Genomic DNA, 24,550 nt, shown 5'->3' with positions numbered 1-24,550 from the left:
GAAGGTCAATTTTGGAGAAGCATGAAGCTCCTTGAAGCTGATCAAAAAGGTCGTCGATCCGAAGTAACGGATATCGGTTCTTGATGGTTAATTTATTTAACTCCCGGTAATCGATACACATACGAAACGAACCATCTTTCTTTTTGATGAAGAGAACCGGGGCTCCCCAGGGTGAAGTACTAGGGCGGATAAATCCCTTATCGGTTAATTCTTGGAGCTGACTTGCCAATTCTTGCATCTCGGCTGGAGCCAACCGATATGGAGACTTGGCTATGGGAGTAGCCTCGGGAACAAGATCGATGCGGAATTTTGACCCACGTACTGGAGGGAGTCCAGATATATCATCAGGAAAGATGTCGGGAAAGTCTCGTACTATCGGAATATCTCCGATCTTCTTTTCTTTGACCTTTGTTTCCACCACATGGGCTAAGAAAGCCATATATTCTTTTCGTAGATATGATCGAGCTTGAGTACATGACATAAGACTAAGCTTTTTCGAATGAGTCTCGCCATAAATACGAAGACTTTGACCGTCGGCGAGAGGAATACGAATAAACTTATCGTAACATACTATTTCAGCATGGTTTTGGGATAGCCAGTCCATTCCTACTATGATGTCGAAGCTACCAAGTTCCATAGGAACTAAATTGACAGAAAATTAATGACCGCAAAAATCGAAAGTGCAATCTTGGATGACTGCATTGAGTGAAACGTATTTTCCATCGGCGACTTCTACGGTAAAGTACTCATCAAGAATCGTGCGAGATGTGTGAAGTATGGGCTCAAATTCCAAAGACACAAAACTTTTATCGGCACCTGAATCAAAAAGTACTGACGCGTAGCAGTCATTTATGAGAAACGTACCATTTACGACCTTGTTATCGGTCTTTGCTTGGGTTGCGGTAATGACAAAGGCTCGGCCTTTGGGAGCTGGAACCTGCATTGTTGGATTTGCCTGGGCTTGGGTGTTGATGATATTGACTAGCCTAGGACACGTGTTTCTGAAATGGGTGGGGTCACCACAGTTGAAGCATGTTCCAGTTGGATATCGGGTTTGTGTTTGCTGATTTGAGGGTAGATAGAGTGGTCGCTGAGTTTTTGGTGCACGACATGTGTCCGCCAAGTGGCCATAGCGACCACAATTCGTACAGAGGCGACACGGGCTGGTGGTCATATGGTGATAGTTACAGTGGTTACAGAGGGGGTGAGGTCCGGTATACGGCTTTTTATTCGGTTGGGCTTGTGGGGTGACTTGGGTGATAGGAGTACCAGGGGTAATAACAGCATGGTTGTGGTGATGACTTTTCCGCTTCTTTTTGTCATGTCGGTGGGAGGACTCGGACTTGACAATTAGGGGGGTCTCAGGGGTCGGCTTTTCAGTTGACATCTTTGAACCCTTGCGTGGGAGGACACCATCGTTCATATTGTCCTCGTTGAGTTGACCTGCTATTTCAATGGCGGATTCTAGGGTAGATGGCCTGCTGCTGGTCACCGAATCACGGATCTGGCGTGGTAACCCTTTGATGTAGCGACGTATTGCAGTTTTCATAGGTTGAACCATGTGAGGTAGGAGTCTCGAGAGATCATGGAATCTATTGGTGTAGGTCGCGTTGTCGCCTCCCACCTGTTTCAGATTCCAAAATTCATCCTCGAGAGTTTGCAATTCGCTGTCAGGGCAGAACTTCTCCATCATGCGTTCCTTTAGTTTTGACCAGGTCATTCCCAAGGCAACAACCTTTCCCTTTGCCCGTTTTTCTAGGTTCCACCATGTGAGAGCATGACCTTGGAGGCACCCTGTAGCATGACGGACCATCAGGTCCTCAGGACACTCGCTATGGATGAAAGTACTCTCCATTTCTTCAATCCATGTGAGGAGTGCGGTGGCACCATCGATGCCTTTGAAGTAAGGCGGATTGCAGTTACGAAAGTGCTTGAACGAGCAACGAGGAGTGGTTGCTGGAGCTTGTGGCTGAAGAGAATGAAGTTGGGTTGCAATTGTTGGGATGACGTTTGCTACCTCCTTGGCGATAAGGGCAGCTAGCCTTCGGTTGTTGCGAGCAGCGTATGGGGGTCGTAATGCCATCTACGAGAAACACGCATATGGACTTGTGAGTTATTTGTAAATTGATTATGGAAATAAAGTTTTTAGACATTGTTGGGTAAAATAATTGTAAAACACTTGTTGGGCCATGGTTAGGAGTGTTGGGCACCTTTTGGGCTTTCCATGGTTACTAAATGTGAAACATGTAGCACTTGCGTGGCCCCCCACAAAACTAAGTTTTCACATGTCTTTCCCACTACTAGGCCCATTAGGGAACTTAATAGTCCAATGAGTTGGCCATTTTGGAGTGTATCCTTTCGGATACGTTTGATAAGGTCGGGTATTTTGATGGCTCAAAAGTAATGTGAATGACGCGGTTTGGCCTATAGGTTTGGGAACTCTCGCCTTTGGTCCCCAGATAAGCAAACTGGTCCCTCGGTTGATTGGGATGTATACGAATGCTTGCCTAGTCAGGACTTTCAGGCTACCGGCACCTCCCCCTTCCAGTTACTACGCGTCCATTACTATGATCCTACCCAACTAGAGTGGATGACTTAGAATTTCCTATGAGCTCTAAGGAATATATATGTATATACATTTTTTTAAAACCACTTGAATATGTGTGTGATTTTCAGAGAAAGAGGAGAATATTCACCAGTGTATGCACACATATAAGTGTCAGGAGTAATACATATGCACTTAAGGGAGCAATTAACACACAAAGGTATTCCTAGGATTTTCTAAGTGTGAATTGCATGCAGTTGTGTGTGCATTTTATAAACTAGCATACGAGAGGACCCTAGAGGCTATAGACTAGGTCAAGGCAATTAACCTAATTCCCTATAGTCAAGGTCTCTGATACCAATCTGTCACACCCCGATCCTTGTCGGAATCGATCAAGGCGTGATATATTGTTCAAAGTCTCATGACAACTATGTTATAATATGATTAGATTCAATTAAGTACTAAGTATGCAAACAAGATCCACAACATACAAATACAAATCCAAATACGAACAACATTTATTACATCAAATTTAAATAGTCTTGTGGATTTCTAAGGCACAACCTATTTTTCATCAACTTCATTCTTCAAATCTGCATCATGGGTAAAAACAGGTCAACTACGAGAGTTGGTGAGTAATCTAATTTTAGTAGAGAAAATTGTGAAGTTGAAACATTTATAATTTGAAATTTGTTTTCTTTTGAAGTCGGCAAACAATTGTATTTGAGATAACGGTTTATAAATCAAAAATTGATTAACAAATGATAACAACAACAATAAGTCCTCACCCTATATATATATATATATATATATATATATATATATATATAGGATGGAGCATCTAATCATCAAACACACTCAAGCACGTGCGATCAATCACTTTAGCGTCCCAAGGCGGGGTGGTCAACCCAATAGCGCTATTATTGTCCATAACGTACCTCAAGAATACGGGCATAGTCATGGAGATTAAACTAAAAATGGTAATGCACTACAAGTACATGTAGCGTAAACAAACAATAGTTATACAATTAATGACTCACGTATAAATGTCTCAACAATGTCTCAATTGTGATAAAACAATAAAATGAAGTTGGAACATATTAGAACCACATGATTCACCCCAAAAGTATTGAAAATTATAAAAACATGGGGTAGATTACTCACATTAGTCCCAAAACGAAATGCGTGTGTCGTACGATAGACGGTTCGGGTCAAAATGGCGTAGAACCTAATATAATTAATAGTTTTGGTTTAGGAACTGCTAAACGAGAATGGAGTATTAATACAAATAATTAGACACATATTCTTATATTAGATGAATTAACAATAACTCATTTTGATTAGAATATTAAGGTATTCATTTGTTAAATGAATTTTAAATCGAATTATTTACTTTCCATAATTAATTTATATTTTCAATTTAGGCCAGATTTTAATAATTTCTTATTAAAATAATAACTTGCCTAATTATAATTATTTACAGATTTTAACAATTATTTATATGAAATAATCATTAAAATGCATTTTTTACATGCTTAAATACTTAGGCAAATCGTTTTAAATAGTAAACAGTATTGAAAAATTATGAAATTATTAGGAAATCATTATTTCATATAATATTAATTACTGTAAAAATTTTATATTTTTCTGAACTGTTTTAGTATTTATTTAATACTTTAATGATTAAACAACAACAAAATCCGGGGAAAATAATAAATGATTCCCAAAAATTCTGTAAAATTAACCATAGTTTTATAAATGATATAGAGCCCATTGTATAAGTTTCGGATATTTGTGACTATGGGAAGTATTTTTTATATATTTCATTATTAATTAATCAATAAAATCATAAATAATAGTAAACAGTAATATAAATGCACGAAACTTCATAAATTATGTTTAATCAATATATAGGTCATCCCAGAATTTTCTCAGAATTTATTGTATGCAAAAAGTATTTTATGTGAATTATTGCCCTACTTTATTGCAATAACTATAGTAATTCAATAAAAATAAGTTATTTTCTGAAAATTTCCAGAACTTCTTATTTTATTGATGGGACTCTGAGAAAAATCAGTTTTATGCATAAAATGAGTTTTAGATAGTTTGGTGGATTTAATTTGTTTCTTGTATGAATTTGAAACTTTTAACAATATACCTTGATGAATGCTTCAAGAGGGATGAAGATTTGAGTATAATAGATTGTTCTTGGCTGGAATATGAGTATTTCTTGTATGAATTTCGAGATTGAGAGTGAGAGAAAGAATAGAGAAGGTTTAAGTGGTGAAGAGAATAATGTGTTGGGAGAAAAAGGAAAGGAAAGTGGATGGGAGGTGTGAGTGGGAGACCATGGGAATAATCTTTTTGCTTTTGGTGGTCTTCATAATTTCCCACTAACACAAGCATCTTTTACATAATTAATATAAGAGTTTTATAAAATTTAATGTAAAGTTTATAAAAATAGAGTTTTATAAAATTTAATGTAAAGTTTATAAAAAGGGAGTTTTATAAAAGATAGGTTATTATTTGATTATAACAATCTACTTTGATTTGAAGTTTAATTATAGCATTCAAGTTTGATTCTTTTAATTTAATTAGAGCATTATACTTTGATTTGATTTTAATATGGTATCATAATTTAATTTGATTATAGTTATAACGTTGTACTATACTATGTTGCTGTTAACGTCAATTTATATCGTAGTGTATGAGTTTTGATCCTATTAGCGTCAAGTAATCTTGAGTAGGGTTTATTAAATTTCCAATTGGGTTGGGTTGACCCGAATCCATTTTAGGCGGATGTCACAATATCAGTATCAAATCTAATAAATAAAACAAAAAACCACTAATTTTTGGTCAATTTTTTCGTCGGACTTCCGTTCTGTCGGTCTAAGCAAATTGTAGGCTCAGGACAAAAACAATATAGAGACCATTTAAAAAATATATTTGAACAATTTTTGGTTGATATTACCAAATTTTATTCTATTGTTCAACTCAATTTGTCACGTTACAATTACAACCAACTTATTTTTTAAACTTTTTTAAATAGTCTTTTTGGTAAGCTAAAAAATAGTTTATAAGTTAGTTTTTTAAAAAAATTATTTTTTTAAACTTTTTTAAGTTGTTTATTTAGTAAGCTAAAAGGTAGCTTATAAGTTAACTTTTTAAAAAGCTACTCAAAGTAGTTGCCAGCTAACTTATAGAGGTTTTTTAAAATTCTCTCATATCAATCATTTACAAAACGTCATTTTTTATCAGCCAACTAATCAGCTACCAATTAACTTTTTAGCTAACTATCAGCTAGTTTAGTCTGTCAAACATAATAGTATGCCATTGTTTAAGAAAAGACTTTAGTTGTTAGAATTTTGTTGTATTACCTATCTAAGGATTAATTTTGAAAGCCTTGACTAGTTTCTTGCTAGTATTTTTTTAAATGTTTTCGTTTGTTAAAAAAAGATGTTAACTACTAACATTTGTTCAAAACTTGTAATAAGATATTACATCAGAATAAATGTTAGCATGTAGGAACATCATGCTCTAGTAAACCTTGTGTCATAGCAACCAATATGGAAGCCATGTTTAATGTTAAACTAGTACAACATCTAATATGTCTAACATCATGAATTAATAAAAATTAAATGGTAGTTTGCAGTTTGATTATAAAAAGGCATACGATTTTAATGGATGGATTTGTTGAGTATGTTGATTATGGGTTTTGGTAATTAGTGGTTGGGTTGGATATATGGTTGTTTATCTTTGGCTTTTTTAGTTTTAGTTTTGGTAAGTGAAAATTGTTATTTTTATGTTACGGTTGGAGAGGGGGAGAGGGTGATAGGTTGCATATATACTTGTAGATATGCAAATTTATAGTTTACATCGTTTTTTTTTTGACCTACAACTAGCCTAGATGAGCCCCTAGGGATGGTGTTGTGGTATTGACTTTTGAAAAAATTTGGCCGGAAAAAAATTATCAAGTTCTCGCATACCTTTGAGTTTTCAAAATAGAGTTTTCAAAATACCTTAATCATCTGTATATATTAGTACATTTGCATGGATGTATCTATGCACAAGTATATAAAAAGTAAAAAAAAAAAATTCAGCTTGCACAAAAATATATATTTTTTTTTAAATAGTAAGAATTATACATAGAAGTGAAGGTAAGTTTTGTAAAAAAAATGTCCATATCAATCTTATTAAACTAAAGTATGTTTGATAAAATTGAACAATCTCTATTCTAATAAAAGAATAGTTTTATTCTCCTTTTGACATGTGTCACCATATTAGGCCTTTATAATTAATGCATATTTTATTTTTCTTTTGTCATGTGTCACTTTATTATATCTCCTAATTAATGCATGTCACCTGTCAACCTATTGATTATTCATTTCAAATTTCAAGTTTTAAATTTGCCACTCTAATTACATTAAATTAATAACATTAAAATAAAAATTAATACAAATTATAAAGTGATATAATTTTACATATTTATTTAAATCAATGATTATAATTTTATATAACTAAAAAAATCTCTTAATTAATAATTTATTTAAAATATGTGATTAATAATTTATTTAAAATATGTGATTAATAACTTTGAGTTTTTTTACTATTAAAGTTTAATTAATTTTGTAACCGTAGTTTCCATTGGTTATAAACTAGTTTAGTAATAAAAGAAGTCGCATTCCCCTGGTTAAGGTCAGGTGGCAGTCGGCACGTGGACGTGAGTATACATGAGAGCGTGAGGATCATATGCGTACCAAATACCCACAACTTTTCTCTTAAGGTACTCTCTTCTTAAATTTCGGGACGAAATTTCCTAAAGTAGGGGAGACTGTGACATCCGCCTAAAATGGATTCGGGTCAACCCAACCCAATTGGAAATTTAATAAACCCTACTCAAGATTACTTGAAGCTAATAGGATCAAAACCCATACACTACGATATAAATTGACGTTAACAGCAACATAGTATAGTACAACGTTATAACTATAATCAAATTAAATTATGATACCATATTAAAATCAAATCAAAGTATAATGCTCTAATTAAATTAAAAGAATCAAACTTGAATGCTATAATTAAACTTCAAATCAAAGTAGATTGTTATAATCAAATAATAACCTATCTTTTATAAAACTCCCTTTTTATAAACTTTACATTAAATTTTATAAAACTCTATTTTTATAAACTTTACATTAAATTTTATAAAACTCTTATATTAATTATGTAAAAGATGCTTGTGTTAGTGGGAAATTATGAAGACCACCAAAAGCAAAAAGATTATTCTCATGGTCTCCCACTCACACCTCCCATCCACTTTCCTTTCATTTTTCTCCCAACACATTATTCTCTTCACCACTTAAACCTTCTCTATTCTTTCTCTCACTCTCAATCTCGAAATTCATACAAGAAATACTCATATTTCAGCCAAGAACAATCTATTATACTCAAATCTTCATCCCTCTTGAAGCATTCATCAAGGTATGTTGTTAAAAGTTTCAAATTCATACAAGAAACAAATTAAATCCACCAAACGATCTAAAACTCATTTTATGCATAAAACTGATTTTTCTCAGAGTCCCATGAATAAAATAAGAAGTTCTGGAAATTTTCAGAAAATAACTTATTTTTATTGAATTACTATAGTTATTGCAATAAAGTAGGTCAATAATTCACATAAAATACTTTTTGCATACAATAAATTCTGAGAAAATTCTGGGATGACCTATATATTGATTAAACATAATTTATGAAGTTTCGTGCATTTATATTACTGTTTACTATTATTTATGATTTTATTGATTAATTAATAATGAAATATATGAAAAAAATACTTCCCATAGTCACAAATATCCGAAACTTATACAATGGGCTCTATATCATGTTATAAAACTATGGTTAATTTTACAGAATTTTTGGGAATCATTTATTATTTTTTCCGGATTTTATTGTTGTTTAATCATTAAAGTATTAAATAAATACTAAAACAGTTCAGAAAAATATAAAATTTTTACAGTAATTAATATTATATGAAATAATGATTTCCTAATAATTTCATAATTTTTCAATACTGTTTACTATTTAAAACCATTTGCCTAAGTATTTAAGCATGTAAAAAATGCATTTTAATGATTATTTCATATAAATAATTGTTAAAATCTGTAAATAATTATAATTGGGCAAGTTATTATTTTAATAAGAAATTATTAAAATCTGGCCTAAATTGAAAATATAAATTAATTATGCAAAGTAAATAATTCAATTTAAAATTCATTTAACAAATGAATACCTTAATATTCTAATCAAAATGAGTTATTGTTAATTCATCTAATATAAGAATATGTGTCTAATTATTTGTATTAATACTCCATTCTCGTTTAGCAGTTTCTAAACCAAAACTATTAATTATATTAGGTTCTACGCCATTTTGACCCGAACCGTCTATCGTACGACACACGCATTTCGTTTTGGGACTAATATGAGTAATCTACCCCATGTTTTTATAATTTTCAATACTTTTGGGGTGAATAATGTGGTTCTAATATGTTCCAACTTCATTTTATTGTTTTATCACAATTGAGACATTGTTGGGACATTTATACGTGAGTCATTAATTGTATAACTATTGTTTGTTTACGCTACATGTACTTGTAGTGCATTACCATTTTTAGTCTAATCTCGATGACTATGCCCGTATTCTTGAGGTACGTTATGGACAATAATAGCGCTATTGGGTTGACCACCCCGCCTTGGGACGCTAAAGTGATTGATCGCACGTGCTTGAGTGTGTTTGATGATTAGATGCTCCATCCTATATATATATATATATATATATATATATATATATATATATATATATATATATATATATATATATATATATATATATATATATATATATATATATATATATATATATATATATAGGGTGAGGACTTATTGTTGTTGTTATCATTTGTTAATCAATTTTTGATTTATAAACCGTTATCTCAAATACAATTGTTTGCCGACTTCAAAAGAAAACAAATTTCAAATTATAAATGTTTCAACTTCACAATTTTCTCTACTAAAATTAGATTACTCACCAACTCTCGTAGTTGACCTGTTTTTACCCATGATGCAGATTTGAAGAATGAAGTTGATGAAAAATAGGTTGTGCCTTAGAAATCCACAAGACTATTTAAATTTGATGTAATAAATGTTGTTCGTATTTGGATTTGTATTTGTATGTTGTGGATCTTGTTTGCATACTTAGTACTTAATTGAATCTAATCATATTATAACATAGTTGTCATGAGACTTTGAACAATATATCACGCCTTGATCGATTCCGACAAGGATCGGGGTGTGACAGATTGGTATCAGAGACCTTGACTATAGGGAATTAGGTTAATTGCCTTGACCTAGTCTATAGCCTCTAGGGTCCTCTCGTATGCTAGTTTATAAAATGCACACACAACTGCATGCAATTCACACTTAGAAAATCCTAGGAATACCTTTGTGTGTTAATTGCTCCCTTAAGTGCATACGTATTACTCCTGACACTTATATGTGTGCATACACTGGTGAATATTCTCCTATTTCTCTGAAAATCACACACATATTCAAGTGGTTTTAAAAAAAATGTATATACATATATATTCCTTAGCGCTCATAGGAAATTCAAAGTCATCCACTCTAGTTGGGTAGGATCATAGTAATGGACGCGTAGTAACTGGAAGGGGGAGGTGTCGGTAGCCTGAAAGTCCTGACTAGGCAAGCATTCGTATACATCCCAATCAACCGAGGGACCAGTTTGCTTATCTGGGGACCAAAGGCGAGAGTTCCCAAACCTATAGGCCAAAGCGCGTCATTCACATTACTTTTGAGCCATCAAAATACCCGACCTTATCAAACGTATCCGAAAGGATACACTCCAAAATGGCCAACTCATTGGACTATTAAGTTCCCTAATGGGCCTAGTAGTGGGAAAGACATGTGAAAACTTAGTTTTGTGGGGGCCCACGCAAGTGCTACATGTTTCACATTTAGTAACCATGGAAATCCCAAAAGGTGCCCAACACTCCTAACCATGGCCCAACAAGTGTTTTACAATTATTTTACCCAACAATGTCTAAAAACTTTATTTCCATAATCAATTTACAAATAACTCACAAGTCCATATGCGTGTTTCTCGTAGATGGCATTACGACCCCCATACGCTGCTCGCAACAACCGAAGGCTAGCTGCCCTTATCGCCAAGGAGGTAGCAAACGTCATCCCAACAATTGCAACCCAACTTCATTCTCTTCAGCCACAAGCTCCAGCAACCACTCCTCGTTGCTCGTTCAAGCACTTTCGTAACTGCAATCCGCCTTACTTCAAAGGCATCGATGGTGCCACCGCACTCCTCACATGGATTGAAGAAATGGAGAGTACTTTCATCCATAGCGAGTGTCCTGAGGACCTGATGGTCCGTCATGCTACAGGGTGCCTCCAAGGTCATGCTCTCACATGGTGGAACCTAGAAAAACGGGCAAAGGGAGAGGTTGTTGCCTTGGGAATGACCTGGTCAAAACTAAAGGAACGCATGATGGAGAAGTTCTGCCCTGACAGCGAATTGCAAACTCTCGAGGATGAATTTTGGAATCTGAAACAGGTGGGAGGCGACAACGCGACCTACACCAATAGATTCCATGATCTCTCGAGACTCCTACCTCACATGGTTCAACCTATGAAAACTGCAATACGTCGCTACATCAAAGGGTTACCACGCCAGATCCGTGATTCGGTGACCAGCAGCAGGCCATCTACCCTAGAATCCGCCATTGAAATAGCAGGTCAACTCAACGAGGACAATATGAACGATGGTGTCCTCCCACGCAAGGGTTCAAAGATGTCAACTGAAAAGCCGACCCCTGAGACCCCCCTAATTGTCAAGTCCGAGTCCTCCCACCGACATGACAAAAAGAAGCGGAAAAGTCATCACCACAACCATGCTGTTATTACCCCTGGTACTCCTATCACCCAAGTCACCCCACAAGCCCAACCGAATAAAAAGCCGTATACCGGACCTCACCCCCTCTGTAACCACTGTAACTATCACCATATGACCACCAGCCCGTGTCGCCTCTGTACGAATTGTGGTCGCTATGGCCACTTGGCGGACACATGTCGTGCACCAAAAACTCAGCGACCACTCTATCTACCCTCAAATCAGCAAACACAAACCCGATATCCAACTGGAACATGCTTCAACTGTGGTGACCCCACCCATTTCAGAAACACGTGTCCTAGGCTAGTCAATATCATCAACACCCAAGCCCAGGCAAATCCAACAATGCAGGTTCCAGCTCCTAAAGGCCGAGCCTTTGTCATTACCGCAACCCAAGCAAAGACCGATAACAAGGTCGTAAATGGTACGTTTCTCATAAATGACTGCTACGCGTCAGTACTTTTTGATTCAGGTGCCGATAAAAGTTTTGTGTCTTTGGAATTTGAGCCCATACTTCACACATCTCGCACGATTCTTGATGAGTACTTTACCGTAGAAGTCGCCGATGGAAAATACGTTTCACTCAATGCAGTCATCCAAGATTGCACTTTCGATTTTTGCGGTCATTAATTTTCTGTCAATTTAGTTCCTATGGAACTTGGTAGCTTCGACATCATAGTAGGAATGGACTGGCTATCCCAAAACCATGCTGAAATAGTATGTTACGATAAGTTTATTCGTATTACTCTCGCCGACGGTCAAAGTCTTCGTATTTATGGCGAGACTCATTCGAAAAAGCTTAGTCTTATGTCATGTACTCAAGCTCGATCATATCTAGGAAAAGAATATATGGCTTTCTTAGCCCATGTGGTGGAAACAAAGGTCAAAGAAAAGAAGATCGAAGATATTCCGATAGTACGAGACTTTCCCGACATCTTTCCTGATGATGTATCTGGACTCCCTCCAGTACGTGAGCTAGAGTTCCGCATCGATCTTGTTCCTGAGGCTACTCCCATAGCCAAGTCTCCATATCGGTTGGCTTCAGCCGAGATGCAAGAATTGGCAAGTCAGCTCCAAGAATTAACCGATAAGGGATTTATCCGCCCTAGTGCTTCACCCTGGGGAGCCCCGGTTCTCTTCATCAAAAAGAAAGATGGTTCGTTTCGTATGTGTATCGATTATTGGGAGTTAAATAAATTAACCATCAAGAACCGATATCTGTTACCTCGGATCGACGACCTTTTTGATCAGCTTCAAGGAGCTTCATGCTTCTCCAAAATTGACCTTCGCTCGGGTTATCACCAACTTCGAGTACGGGAAAAAGACATCCCCAAAACCGCTTTCCGAACCCGCTATGGTCATTACGAGTTCACTGTTATGCCTTTCGGCCTAACAAATGCCCCTGCCGTATTCATGGACTTGATGAATCGGGTATTTAAACCTTATCTCGACCGTTTTGTTATCGTCTTTATTGATGACATCCTCATTTACTCCAAGACAAAGGCAGAGCATGAAAGACACATTCACCTAACTCTCCAAACGTTGCAAGGAAATTGGCTCTACGCCAAATTTTCGAAATGCGAGTTTTGGTTAAATGAGGTACAATTCCTTGGTCATATTGTAAGTGACAAGGGTATTTTAGTCGATCCCGCAAAAGTTGAAGCAGTCCAGAATTGGAAAGCCCCACATACCCCCAAGGAAATTCGGTCCTTCCTCGGTTTAGCAGGTTATTACCGGCGTTTCATTTCAAATTTATCAAAGATTGCTTTACCGCTTACTTCTCTCATTTGCAAGGGTACACCATTTGATTGGGGACCCAAGCAGGAATACGCTTTCCAAACCCTTAAACAAAGTTTGTGTAACGCTCCGATTCTTACACTCCCTGAAGGATCCGAAGATTTCGTGGTATTCTGCGATGCCTCCAATCTCGGTCTAGGTTGTGTTTTGATGCAAAAGGGAAAGGTTATAGCTTACGCATCACGACAACTCAAAATCCACAAAAGAAATTATACGACTCATGATTTGGAGCTCGGTGCCGTGGTTTTCGCTCTTAAAATTTGGAGGCATTACCTTTACGGCACTAAATGCGTAATTTTCACCGACCACAAGAGCTTGCAACATATTCTTAATCAAAAGGAACTCAATATGAGGCAAAGACGATGGGTCGAGCTCCTAAATGATTACGAGTGTGAAATACGCTATCATCCGGGCAAGGCAAACGTCGTAGCCGACGCGTTAAGCCGAAAAGAACATGCCCATGCATTTCATCTAATATGTTCTCCTATCTTGTCCAATCTCAGCGACCGAATTCGAGGAGCCCAACACTCAGCAATTACCGAAAATGACATGCCCACGGGAATTGATGGGGAGTTGGAAACTAAATCTGATGGTATTTTCTATTATCAAGATCGCATCTGGATCCCAGATCGTGACAATCTTCGTATATTCCTGATGGAAGAAATCCATAAAACCCGTTATTCCATTCATCCGGGCACTGACAAGATGTATCATGGCCTGAGAACCAATTATTGGTGGTCGGGAATGAAAAAGGATATTGCCTTATTCGTGGCCAAATGTCTTACATGTTCCAGGGTCAAAGTAGAACATCAACGACCCTCTTGACTATTGGTCCAACCAGAAATCCCCAGGTGGAAATGGGAAGCGATCGCCATGGATTTCGTAACCAAACTTCCTCGTACCACAAAAGGACACGACAGCATTTGGATAATCATTGACCGTTTGACCAAATCCGCTCATTTCCTTCCCATCCGTGAAAATTTCAAAGTCGAAAAACTTGCTCGGATTTACATCAACGAGATAGTTAGTCGGCATGGCATTCCTCTCAGCATCATTTCAGATCGTGATGGGAGATTTCTCTCTCGGTTTTGGCAATCACTTCAAACAGCCATGGGAACCCGCCTCGATCTCAGTACCGCCTATCATCCTCAGACCGATGGTCAATCTGAGAGGACAATTCAAACACTCGAAGATATGTTGAGGGGCGTGTGTCTTGGATTTCGGAGGAAACTGGGACTCTCATTTACCGTTGGTGGAATTCTCCTATAATAACAGATATCATTCTAGCATCAAGATGCCACCATTTGAGGCATTGTATGGCCGTAAATGCCGATCTCCTATTTGCTGGCATGAAATTGGTGAGTCCCACGTGATTCGCGCAACAGTGGATTCTCCAATCGTTGGTCCTGAGCTTATCCAGGAAACAACCGACAAAATCACTCAGATTCGCGATAACCTTCTCGCAGCTCGTAGCCGACAAAAGAGTTATGCCGACAAGCGACGCAAACCGCTTGAATTTACCCTGGGTGACATGGTCATGTTAAAAGTGTCCACATGGAAACGTATGGTTCGATTTGGACGCAAGGGTAAATTGGCACCACGCTACGTAGGCCCGTTTAAGATCATAAAAAGGATCGGACCAGTAGCCTACGAGTTGGATCTACCAACAGAGCTTAAGAAAGTTCACCCAGTATTTCATATAGCCAACCTCAAGAAGTGTTTAGCAGACGAGAACCTTCATGTTCCTCTCGAGGATATCCAAACCGACGAGACAATGCAATTTATCGAGAAACCCTTGGAAATTGTCGACCGAAAGGAAAAGCAACTCAAAAGAGTCGCATTCCCCTGGTTAAGGTCAGGTGGCAGTCGGCACGTGGACCTGAGTATACATGGGAGCGTGAGGATCATATGCGTACCAAATACCCACAACTTTTCTCTTAAGGTACTCTCTTCTTAAATTTCGGGACGAAATTTCCTAAAGTAGGGGAGACTGTGACATCCGCCTAAAATGGATTCGGGTCAACCCAACCCAATTGGAAATTTAATAAACCCTACTCAAGATTACTTGACGCTAATAGGATCAAAACTCATACACTACGATATAAATTGACGTTAACAGCAACATAGTATAGTACAACGTTATAACTATAATCAAATTAAATTATGATACCATATTAAAATCAAATCAAAGTATAATGCTCTAATTAAATTAAAAGAATCAAACTTGAATGCTATAATTAAACTTCAAATCAAAGTAGATTGTTATAATCAAATAATAACCTATCTTTTATAAAACTCCCTTTTTATAAACTTTACATTAAATTTTATAAAACTCTATTTTTATAAACTTTACATTAAATTTTATAAAACTCTTATATTAATTATGTAAAAGATGCTTGTGTTAGTGGGAAATTATGAAGACCACCAAAAGCAAAAAGATTATTCTCATGGTCTCCCACTCACACCTCCCATCCACTTTCTTTTCCTTTTTCTCCCAACACATTATTCTCTTCACCACTTAAACCTTCTCTATTCTTTCTCTCACTCTCAATCTCGAAATTCATACAAGAAATACTCATATTCCAGCCAAGAACAATCTATTATACTCAAATCTTCATCCCTCTTGAAGCATTCATCAAGGTATGTTGTTAAAAGTTTCAAATTCATACAAGAAACAAATTAAATCCACCAAACTATCTAAAACTCATTTTATGCATAAAACTGATTTTTCTCAGAGTCCCATGAATAAAATAAGAAGTTCTGGAAATTTTCAGAAAATAACTTATTTTTATTGAATTACTATAGTTATTGCAATAAAGTAGGGCAATAATTCACATAAAATACTTTTTGCATACAATAAATTTTGAGAAAATTCTGGGATGACCTATATATTGATTAAACATAATTTATGAAGTTTCGTGCATTTATATTACTGTTTACTATTATTTATGATTTTATTGATTAATTAATAATGAAATATATAAAAAATACTTCCCATAGTCACAAATATCCGAAACTTATACAATGGGCTCTATATCATGTTATAAAACTCTGGTTAATTTTACAGAATTTTTGGGAATCATTTATTATTTTTTCCGGATTTTGTTGTTGTTTAATCATTAAAGTATTAAATAAATACTAAAACAGTTCAGAAAAATATAAAATTTTTACAGTAATTAATATTATATGAAATAATGATTTCCTAATAATTTCATAATTGTTCAATACTGTTTACTATTTAAAACCATTTGCCTAAGTATTTAAGCATGTAAAAAATGCATTTTAATGATTATTTTTATATAAATAATTGTTAAAATCTGTAAATAATTATAATTGGGCAAGTTATTATTTTAATAAGAAATTATTAAAATCTGGCCTAAATTGAAAATATAAATTAATTATGCAAAATAATTAATTCAATTTAAAATTCATTTAACAAATGAATACCTTAATATTCTAATCAAAATGAGTTATTGTTAATTCATCTAATATAAGAATATGTGTCTAATTATTTGTATTAATACTCCATTCTCGTTTAGCAGTTTCTAAACCAAAACTATTAATTATATTAGGTTCTACGCCATTTTGACCCGAACCGTCTATCGTACGACACACGCATTTCGTTTTGGGACTAATATGAGTAATCTACCCCATGTTTTTATAATTTTCAATACTTTTGGGGTGAATCATGTGGTTCTAATATGTTCCAACTTCATTTTATTGTTTTATCACAATTAAGACATTGTTGGGACATTTATACGTGAATCATTAATTGTATAACTATTGTTTGTTTACGCTACATGTACTTGTAGTGCATTACCATTTTTAGTTTAATCTCCATGACTATGCCCGTATTCTTGAGGTACGTTATGGACAATAATAGTGCTATTGGGTTGACCACCCCGCCTTGGGACGCTAAGGTGATTGATCGCACGTGGTTGAGTGTGTTTGATGATTAGATGGTCCATCCTATATATATATATATATATATATATATATATATATATATATATATGTGAGAACTTATTGTTGTTGTTATCATTTGTTAATCAATTTTTGATTTATAAACCATTATCTCAAATACAATTGTTTGCCGACTTCAAAAGAAAACAAATTTCAAATTATAAATGTTTCAACTTCACAATTTTCTCTACTAAAATTAGATTACTCACCAACTCTCGTAGTTGACCTGTTTTTACCCTCATTCTTCAAATCTAATTTTATTGTGAAGTTGTTTTCTTTTGAAGTCGGCAAACAATTGTGAAGTTGAAACATTTATAATTTGAAATTTGTTTTTTCTTTTGAAGTCGACAAACAATTGTATTTGAGATAACGGTTTATAAATCAAAAATTGATTAACAAATGATAACAACAACAATAAGTCCTCACCCTATATATATATATATATATATATATATATATATATATATATATATATATATATATATAGGATGGAGCATCTAATCATCAAACACACTCAAGCACGTGCGATCAATCACCTTAGCGTCCCAAGGCGGGGTGGTCAACCCAATAGCACTATTATTGTCCATAACGTACCTCAAGAATACGGGCATAGTCACGGAGATTAGACTAAAAATGGTAATGCACTACAAGTACATGTAGCGTAAACAAACAATAGTTATACAATTAATGATTCACGTATAAATGTCCCATCAATGTCTCAATTGTGATAAAACAATAAAATGAAGTTGGAACATATTAGAACCACATGATACACCCCAAAAGTATTGAAAATTATAAAAACATGGGGTAGATTACTCACATTAGTCCCAACACGAAATGCGTGTGTCGTACGATAGACGGTTCGGGTCAAAATGACGTAGAACCTAATATAATTAATAGTTTTCGTTTAGAACTGCTAAACGAGAATGGAGTATTAATACAAATAATTAGACACATATTCTTATATTAGATGAATTAACAATAACTCATTTTGATTAGAATATTAAGGTATTCATTTGTTAAATGAATTTTAAATTAAATTAATTACTTTGCATAATTAATTTATATTTTCAATTTAGGCCAGATTTTAATAATTTCTTATTAAAATAATAACTTGCCCAATTATAATTATTTACAGATTTTAACAATTATTTATATGAAATAATCATTAAAATGCATTTTTTACATGCTTAAATACTTAGGCAAATGGTTTTAAATAGTAAACAGTATTGAAAAATTATGAAATTATTAGGAAATCATTATTTCATATAATATTAATTACTGTAAAAATTTTATATTTTTCTGAACTGTTTTAGTATTTATTTAATACTTTAATGATTAAACAACAACAAAATCCGGAAAAAATAATAAATGATTCCCAAAAATTCTGTAAAATTAACCATAGTTTTATAACATGATATAGAGCCCATTGTATAAGTTTCGGATATTTGTGACTATGGGAAGTATTTTTTTATATATTTCATTATTAATTAATCAATAAAATCATAAATAATAATAAACAGTAATATAAATGCACGAAACTTCATAAATTATGTTTAATCAATATATAGGTCATCCCAGAATTTTCTCAGAATTTATTGTATGCAAAAAGTATTTTATGTGAATTATTGCCCTACTTTATTGCAATAACTATAGTAATTCAATAAAAATAAGTTATTTTCTGAAAATTTCCAGAACTTCTTATTTTATTGATGGGACTCTGAGAAAAATCAGTTTTATGCATAAAATGAGTTTTAGATAGTTTGGTGGATTTAATTTGTTTCTTGTATGAATTTGAAACTTTTAACAACATACCTTGATGAATGCTTCAAGAGGGATGAAGATTTGAGTATAATAGATTGTTCTTGGCTGGAAATGAGTATTTCTTGTATGAATTTCGAGATTGAGAGTGAGAGAAAGAATAGAGAAGGTTTAAGTGGTGAAGAGAATAATGTGTTGGGAGAAAAAGGAAAAGAAAGTGGATGGGAGGTGTGAGTGGGAGACCATGAGAATAATCTTTTTGCTTTTGGTGGTCTTCATAATTTCCCACTAACACAAGCATCTTTTACATAATTAATATAAGAGTTTTATAAAATTTAATGTAAAGTTTATAAAAATAGAGTTTTATAAAATTTAATGTAAAGTTTATAAAAAGGGAGTTTTATAAAAGATAGGTTATTATTTGATTATAACAATCTACTTTGATTTGAAGTTTAATTATAGCATTCAAGTTTGATTCTTTTAATTTAATTGGAGCATTATACTTTGATTTGATTTTAATATGGTATCATAATTTAATTTGATTATAGTTATAACGTTGTATTATACTATGTTGCTGTTAACGTCAATTTATATCGTAGTGTATGAGTTTTGATCCTATTAGCGTCAAGTAATCTTGAGTAGGGTTTATTAAATTTCCAATTGGGTTGGGTTGACCCGAATCCATTTTAGGCGGATGTCACAGTCTCCCCTACTTTAGGAAATTTCGTCCCGAAATTTAAGAAGAGAGTACCTTAAGAGAAAAGTTGTGGGTATTTGGTACGCATATGATCCTCACGCTCCCATGTATACTCAGGTCCACGTGCCGACTGCCACCTGACCTTAACCAGGGGAATGCGACTTTTTTGAGTTGCTTTTCCTTTCGGTCGACAATTTCCAAGGGTTTCTCGATAAATTGCATTGTCTCGTCGGTTTGGATATCCTCGAGAGGAACATGAAGGTTCTCGTCTGCTAAACACTTCTTGAGGTTGGCTATATGAAATACTGGGTGAACTTTCTTAAGCTCTGTTGGTAGATCCAACTCGTAGGCTACTGGTCCGATCCTTTTTATGATCTTAAACGGGCCTACGTAGCGTGGTGCCAATTTACCCTTGCGTCCAAATCGAACCACACCTTTCCATGTGGACACTTTTAACATGACCATGTCACCCAGGGTAAATTCAAGCGGTTTGCGTCGCTTGTCGGCATAACTCTTTTGTCGGCTACGAGCTGCGAGAAGGTTATCGCGAATCTGAGTGATTTTGTCGGTTGTTTCCTGGATAAGCTCAGGACCAACGATTGGAGAATCCACTGTTGCGCGAATCACGTGGGACTCACCAATTTCATGCCAGCAAATAGGAGATCGGCATTTACGGCCATACAATGCCTCAAATGGTGGCATCTTGATGCTAGAATGATATCTGTTATTATAGGAGAATTCCACCAACGGTAAATGAGAGTCCCAGTTTCCTCCGAAATCCAAGACACACGCCCCTCAACATATCTTCGAGTGTTTGAATTGTCCTCTCAGATTGACCATCGGTCTGAGGATGATAGGCGGTACTGAGATCGAGGCGGGTTCCCATGGCTGTTTGAAGTGATTGCCAAAACCGAGAGAGAAATCTCCCATCACGATCTGAAATGATGCTGAGAGGAATGCCATGCCGACTAACTATCTCGTTGATGTAAATCCGAGCAAGTTTTTCGACTTTGAAATTTTCACGGATGGGAAGGAAATGAGCGGATTTGGTCAAACGGTCAATGATTATCCAAATGCTGTCGTGTCCTTTTGTGGTACGAGGAAGTTTGGTTACGAAATCCATGGCGATCGCTTCCCATTTCCACCTGGGGATTTCTGGTTGGACCAATAGTCAAGAGGGTCGTTGATGTTCTACTTTGACCCTGGAACATGTAAGACATTTGGCCACGAATAAGGCAATATCCTTTTTCATTCCCGACCACCAATAATTGGTTCTCAGGCCATGATACATCTTGTCAGTGCCCGGATGAATGGAATAACGGGTTTTATGGATTTCTTCCATCAGGAATATACGAAGATTGTCACGATCTGGGATCCAGATGCGATCTTGATAATAGAAAATACCATCAGATTTAGTTTCCAACTCCCCATCAATTCCCGTGGGCATGTCATTTTCGGTAATTGCTGAGTGTTGGGCTCCTCGAATTCGGTCGCTGAGATTGGACAAGATAGGAGAACATATTAGATGAAATGCATGGGCATGTTCTTTTCGGCTTAACGCGTCGGCTACGACGTTTGCCTTGCCCGGATGATAGCGTATTTCACACTCGTAATCATTTAGGAGCTCGACCCATCGTCTTTGCCTCATATTGAGTTCCTTTTGATTAAGAATATGTTGCAAGCTCTTGTGGTCGGTGAAAATTACGCATTTAGTGCCGTAAAGGTAATGCCTCCAAATTTTAAGAGCGAAAACCACGGCACCGAGCTCCAAATCATGAGTCGTATAATTTCTTTCGTGGATTTTGAGTTGTCGTGATGCGTAAGCTATAACCTTTCCCTTTTGCATCAAAACACAACCTAGACCGAGATTGGAGGCATCGCAGAATACCACGAAATCTTCGGATCCTTCAGGGAGTGTAAGAATCGGAGCGTTACACAAACTTTGTTTAAGGGTTTGGAAAGCGTATTCCTGCTTGGGTCCCCAATCAAATGGTGTACCCTTGCAAATGAGAGAAGTAAGCGGTAAAGCAATCTTTGATAAATTTGAAATGAAACGCCGGTAATAACCTGCTAAACCGAGGAAGGACCGAATTTCCTTGGGGGTATGTGGGGCTTTCCAATTCTGGACTGCTTCAACTTTTGCGGGATCGACTAAAATACCCTTGTCACTTACAATATGACCAAGGAATTGTACCTCATTTAACCAAAACTCGCATTTCGAAAATTTGGCGTAGAGCCAATTTCCTTGCAACGTTTGGAGAGTTAGGTGAATGTGTCTTTCATGCTCTGCCTTTGTCTTGGAGTAAATGAGGATGTCATCAATAAAGACGATAACAAAACGGTCGAGATAAGGTTTAAATACCCGATTCATCAAGTCCATGAATACGGCAGGGGCATTTGTTAGGCCGAAAGGCATAACAGTGAACTCGTAATGACCATAGCGGGTTCGGAAAGCGGTTTTGGGGATGTCTTTTTCCCGTACTCGAAGTTGGTGATAACCCGAGCGAAGGTCAATTTTGGAGAAGCATGAAGCTCCTTGAAGCTGATCAAAAAGGTCGTCGATCCGAGGTAACAGATATCGGTTCTTGATGGTTAATTTATTTAACTCCCAATAATCGATACACATACGAAACGAACCATCTTTCTTTTTGATGAAGAGAACCGGGGCTCCCCAGGGTGAAGCACTAGGGCGGATAAATCCCTTATCGGTTAATTCTTGGAGCTGACTTGCCAATTCTTGCATCTCGGCTGAAGCCAACCGATATGGAGACTTGGCTATGGGAGTAGCCTCAGGAACAAGATCGATGCGGAACTCTAGCTCACGTACTGGAGGGAGTCCAGATACATCATCAGGAAAGATGTCGGGAAAGTCTCGTACTATCGGAATATCTTCGATCTTCTTTTCTTTGACCTTTGTTTCCACCACATGGGCTAAGAAAGCCATATATTCTTTTCGTAGATATGATCGAGCTTGAGTACATGACATAAGACTAAGCTTTTTCGAATGAGTCTCGCCATAAATACGAAGACTTTGACCGTCGGCGAGAGTAATACGAATAAACTTATCGTAACATACTATTTCAGCATGGTTTTGGGATAGCCAGTCCATTCCTACTATGATGTCGAAGCTACCAAGTTCCATAGGAACTAAATTGACAGAAAATTAATGACCGCAAAAATCGAAAGTGCAATCTTGGATGACTGCATTGAGTGAAACGTATTTTCCATCGGCGACTTCTACGGTAAAGTACTCATCAAGAATCGTGCGAGATGTGTGAAGTATGGGCTCAAATTCCAAAGACACAAAACTTTTATCGGCACCTGAATCAAAAAGTACTGACGCGTAGCAGTCATTTATGAGAAACGTACCATTTACGACCTTGTTATCGGTCTTTGCTTGGGTTGCGGTAATGACAAAGGCTCGGCCTTTGGGAGCTGGAACCTGCATTGTTGGATTTGCCTGGGCTTGGGTGTTGATGATATTGACTAGCCTAGGACACGTGTTTCTGAAATGGGTGGGGTCACCACAGTTGAAGCATGTTCCAGTTGGATATCGGGTTTGTGTTTGCTGATTTGAGGGTAGATAGAGTGGTCGCTGAGTTTTTGGTGCACGACATGTGTCCGCCAAGTGGCCATAGCGACCACAATTCGTACAGAGGCGACACGGGCTGGTGGTCATATGGTGATAGTTACAGTGGTTACAGAGGGGGTGAGGTCCGGTATACGGCTTTTTATTCGGTTGGGCTTGTGGGGTGACTTGGGTGATAGGAGTACCAGGGGTAATAACAGCATGGTTGTGGTGATGACTTTTCCGTTTCTTTTTGTCATGTCGGTGGGAGGACTCGGACTTGACAATTAGGGGGGTCTCAGGGGTCGGCTTTTCAGTTGACATCTTTGAACCCTTGCGTGGGAGGACACCATCGTTCATATAGTCCTCGTTGAGTTGACCTGCTATTTCAATGGCGGATTCTAGGGTAGATGGCCTGCTGCTGGTCACCGAATCACGGATCTGGCGTGGTAACCCTTTGATGTAGCGACGTATTGCAGTTTTCATAGGTTGAACCATGTGAGGTAGGAGTCTCGAGAGATCATGGAATCTATTGGTGTAGGTCGCGTTGTCGCCTCCCACCTCTTTTACGATTCCAGAATTCATCCTCGAGAGTTTGCAATTCGCTGTCAGGGCAGAACTTCTCCATCATGCGTTCCTTTAGTTTTGACCAGGTCATTCCCAAGGCAACAACCTCTCCCTTTGCCCGTTTTTCTAGGTTCCACCATGTGAGAGCATGACCTTGGAGGCACCCTGTAGCATGACGGACCATCAGGTCCTCAGGACACTCGCTATGGATGAAAGTACTCTCCATTTCTTCAATCCATGTGAGGAGTGCGGTGGCACCATCGATGCCTTTGAAGTAAGGCGGATTGCAGTTACGAAAGTGCTTGAACGAGCAACGAGGAGTGGTTGCTGGAGCTTGTGGCTGAAGAGAATGAAGTTGGGTTGCAATTGTTGGGATGACGTTTGCTACCTCCTTGGCGATAAGGGCAGCTAGCCTTCGGTTGTTGCGAGCAGCGTATGGGGGTCGTAATGCCATCTACGAGAAACACGCATATGGACTTGTGAGTTATTTGTAAATTGATTATGGAAATAAAGTTTTTAGACATTGTTGGGTAAAATAATTGTAAAACACTTGTTGGGCCATGGTTAGGAGTGTTGGGCACCTTTTGGGATTTCCATGGTTACTAAATGTGAAACATGTAGCACTTGCGTGGCCCCCCACAAAACTAAGTTTTCACATGTCTTTCCCACTACTAGGCC

The 24,550-nt window shown here is 36.6% G+C and overlaps 1 protein-coding gene and 1 long non-coding RNA gene across 2 annotated transcripts in view; one reads left to right on the top strand and one right to left on the bottom strand.

Annotated features, from left to right (window-relative positions):
* LOC145165802 (protein JASON-like) overlaps positions 1 to 24,550 on the top strand; it is a 48,923-nt gene that overhangs the window by 18,841 nt on the left and 5,532 nt on the right. The window lies entirely within an intron of this gene.
* On the bottom strand, positions 3,040 to 3,770 carry LOC145163250 (uncharacterized). Its single transcript, XR_013739677.1, has 2 exons — positions 3,710 to 3,770; positions 3,040 to 3,138 (listed from the first exon to the last, which is right to left on the bottom strand). It is a non-coding gene; the product is annotated as an uncharacterized LOC145163250 (long non-coding RNA).

The sequence above is a fragment of the Lactuca virosa genome, chromosome 3, assembly GCF_052849685.1.
Source record: "Lactuca virosa cultivar CGN04683 chromosome 3, Lactuca_virosa_CGN04683_v6, whole genome shotgun sequence".
Lineage (NCBI taxonomy): Eukaryota > Viridiplantae > Streptophyta > Magnoliopsida > Asterales > Asteraceae > Lactuca > Lactuca virosa.
The sequence above is the reverse complement of the archived record's forward strand: the minus strand, read 5'-3'. Positions and strand labels throughout refer to the sequence as shown.